Consider the following 3,985-nt stretch of genomic DNA (forward strand, 5'->3'; position numbering starts at 1 on the left):
GGTCCACATTATCAGCTGGGACTAGGCTGTAACATATGGTGTTCAGTGTATGGGGCACTGCAAAGTGACACGCATGTGTAGGGCTTACTTGTCATGCATCTGCAAAAAGGCTGAAGGAGGGGGGGTGTCAGCATGACACACCAGTGCACTGCAGCAGGGATCCTAAGGATGCTAAGAATGGCTGTATCTGCACACAGTCAGGTTCAGGACCTGTGGCAGACATAACCTTACCCCCACAGCAATAGTGGCAGCAGTGTGTGAACACCAAGGGATGTGCACGAGTGGACCTTGCAATCATGCAGATTAGGGGGACATGTGTACGTCAGACTGAACATACTCTGGCAAATGCAGATGGCCCACGCTGGTATACCCCTGCCAGGAGTAGTGACTGCTGTAGTACACACAAGAGGTGCAACAAACCATCATAATAAGGGTGTGCACACAAATGCCCACACAGTGTGTATGTAATGTGGTCAACATCCGCAAATCTAACACATTACGTAGACACCGCATGTGAAAGTACAGGACATATGTCACATATCGTGCTCATGTACTGTTAAGATATGCAGTGATGTGGTCCCATAACAGATCAAGGATGGGAACATCATATCAATAAGTGTGTGTACATCCCCCATAGCCATGCTATGCTCTGATGGTTGTCAGTGTAAGAGTATTGGATTGGTCATACATGGTCCGCTGATGTTGAGAGCTGTAAATCAGACATCAGGCATTCACAAATGACATCTGCCACATATCATCCTAGGTATGTGTTGCTGGAAAACATAGGGGCTGTGAGCATTACAGCTGACATAACCTACACAGTAGTACAGATTCAAAAATGGGCTGTACACCTGTGAAGTCTGGTGCACAGTACATGGCAGGGTACAGAACAGGTGCACAGCAATACTGTGTACATGGGTGCAGTGGTATCCAGGGGAAGGGGCATCACCTAGTGACACAGCACATGCATCACACACATGTATACTGTTGCTAGCATGGATCGACTATAGTTGCACTGCATGCTGTTGGGTACCGTATGTTATGCATGTAAAAAGATGGGTAATAGGAGGACTGTGTGTACTATTATTGCGCAACCTCACCTGGATGTGTGTCTGTGCATCCTGGTGGGTAGTTAGTTTGTCTGTAGGGTCACTCTGGTAAAGTGGAGGGAGGCTGTTGCATGTAGGATGTCTGTGTGCATGTGTGTGTGTTTGTGTGGCTGGCCATGTATGCACATGTGTAACTGTGGGGTGTTCATACAGCAGTACCTCCCTTTGTAATTGTGCAGTACATGGAAATGGACTGCCACAATACACAGCAGGAATACTTGCCATGTATGTAATCACAGGACAGCTGGTAGTATAATATGGTTTGTAGCATGGAACAGGTATTGTGAGGGAAGGTAGACACTAGGTACATCCTTAATATCGCATTCAGCAGACCGGTCACATACAACCCATGTATGAAGCACTACAGATGCATTGGGGAAGTACTAGTCAACACCAGGGAGTGTATCCATATATTACAGTTGTCACATGATAGGCTGATTGAGCAGCATATCTGGCATGTACTGAGCATTACATACACATGACACACCAGTGCATGATATTATGGCATGAACATAGTAGCCCACACATACAGAGGCCATGATCATGATGTCTGGACATACACAGGGTGAACGCCGAATGACAGCAGTGAGGCCGTCTAAAACCACTACACACAGGTCAGGCAGGTAATGTAGTAACAGGTCTTGTGTTGTGATCACTTGTGTAGGCATTTAGAAGACTGATATGTTAATGAATGGTATCAATGTGTGTATGTTACCAAGTGTGATGCAGGATGGGGTACACATGGACATATACGCGGGACTGTCTGTAAAGTCACGGACAGGTAGGAATTACAGTGGTGTGTGTGTGTGTGTGTGTGTGTGTGTGTGTGTGTGTGTGTGTGTGTGTGTGTGTCTACTGTTAGGCAATGCTGTACAGGTTTTAAAGTGTGTTTACTGTTTTCCCCCACAGGTGGCGAGGTGGGTCAGGGTCCCTCCTGCATGCAATCTGACGTTGGTGTCTATACAGACACAGAAGATGATGATAGTACTACTGAGGTACAGATGAGGTTGTCAAGGGTCAAAACAGTGCCATAATTTGACATCCACCTTTTAACCACCCCAACCTTGGACACAGTTTCAGTGCCTATACATACTCCATCACCAGTGGCCACTGTGGAGGGACAGCTGGCATTTGGTGACTGTGCACAGGAAGTGTGGCAACCATGCCTACTGTGTCTGGTCACAGCAGGCATAGCCGGATGTCCAGCAAGGCACCACATAGGCAAATGTACCAGGGTGCTTGTGGTAGGGCCACTGGATGTCATGTCCCTGGCAGAGGCAACGTAGCTGGTACCAGCAGGAGCATGTTTCAGGCTATCATGGAGGTGCAGGCACATATAGAATGTTACACCAAACAGGGACTGAGGCTGCAGAGGGCTGCTCTCATATCTGCAAGTGACTACGCCCATGAACTGGCTGGTACCTTCCATGCGTTAATTGAGTTCATGGATAGACGGTCTGGTTGATGATGGCCCTTATCAACCGTGGTCTGTCCATGCTTGAACGTGTGTTGGGAGTGTGGCGATAGCCTCATGGATGTAGGCCAGCAATGCCAACAGCTGGCAGTCAACGTGGACATGCTAGGACACCAAGGGGCTCCCATAGTGGCAGTACCAGTGCCAGCACTGTGGTGGAGGTGCTGTCCACACCACACCACAGCAGTCCATGAGCATGTGGTTCTGGCCAGTCCCAGCAGAGACCTGGTACCAGCGGACATTTGTCATCATCAGGTGAGAGTAGCACATCATGGCCTGTACCTGCATGTGCCCATGGAACCCCTGGCTGGCACAGTCCATGTGTCCATGGCTGGAGGCAGTAAACTGCACACCCTGCCAGGTATGGTCTGCAGCTGTCCATAAATGCCTGTGTAAGGCAGCCACATGGCAGAACTGTGTAAATGCATACCCACACACTATACAAGCACACATAGGGCAACCCCATACCTACACACACCACATCACCATGCCAAGTTCACCTCCGTACACTCCTCACCTACACACATGGTGTCATATGTATAGCCCACCCTCAGCCTCTGACAAACCAACAAAACCCCCTGTGCATATGATGATAGCTGTGCCACATCCCTGTCATTCATATCATCTATGCAGGGGCAGGCTACTATGGTTCTGATGCACATGGTGACTGTACTACAGTGTACCACAGTACTGCAGTGTAACATGTTGTAAGGAGTAAAGTGTAATGCATATATGTCATTTAGTGTAGCCATCCAGTAATGCTGCATTACAGATGTTAGTAACAATGGTTAATTGTGGTCTCTATAATGTTATCCATTTGTGTTGTAGGTGTACATGTGTCAGCACGAGGATGCCCTGTGCATATGATGATACCTGTGCCACATCCCTGTCATCCATACCATCAATGCAGGGACAGGCTAATATGGTTCTGATGCAAATCATGACTTTACTACAGTGTACCATAGTACTGCAGTGTAACATGTTGTAAGGAGTAAAGTGTAATGCATATATGTCAGTTAGTGTAGCCATCCAGCAATGATGCATTATAGATGTTAGTAACACTGGTTAATTGTGGTCTCTATAATGTTATCCATTTGTGTTGTAGGTGTACATGTGTCAGCATGAGGATGCCCTGTGCATATGATGATACCGATGCCACATCCCTGTCATCCATACCATCAATGCAGGGACAGGCTAATATGGTTCTGATGCACAAGGCGACTTTACTACAGTGTACCACAGTACTGCAGTGTAACATGTTGTAAGGAGTAAAGTGTAATGCATATATATCACTTAGTGTAGCCATCCAGCAATGATGCATTATAGCTGTTAGTAAAACTGGTTGATTGTGGTCTCTATAATGTTATCCATTTGTGTTGTAGATGTACATGTGTCAGCATGA

The sequence above is a fragment of the Protopterus annectens genome, chromosome 1.part0, assembly GCF_019279795.1.
Source record: "Protopterus annectens isolate FY-2018-M chromosome 1.part0, PAN1.0, whole genome shotgun sequence".
Classification (NCBI taxonomy): domain Eukaryota; kingdom Metazoa; phylum Chordata; order Ceratodontiformes; family Protopteridae; genus Protopterus; species Protopterus annectens.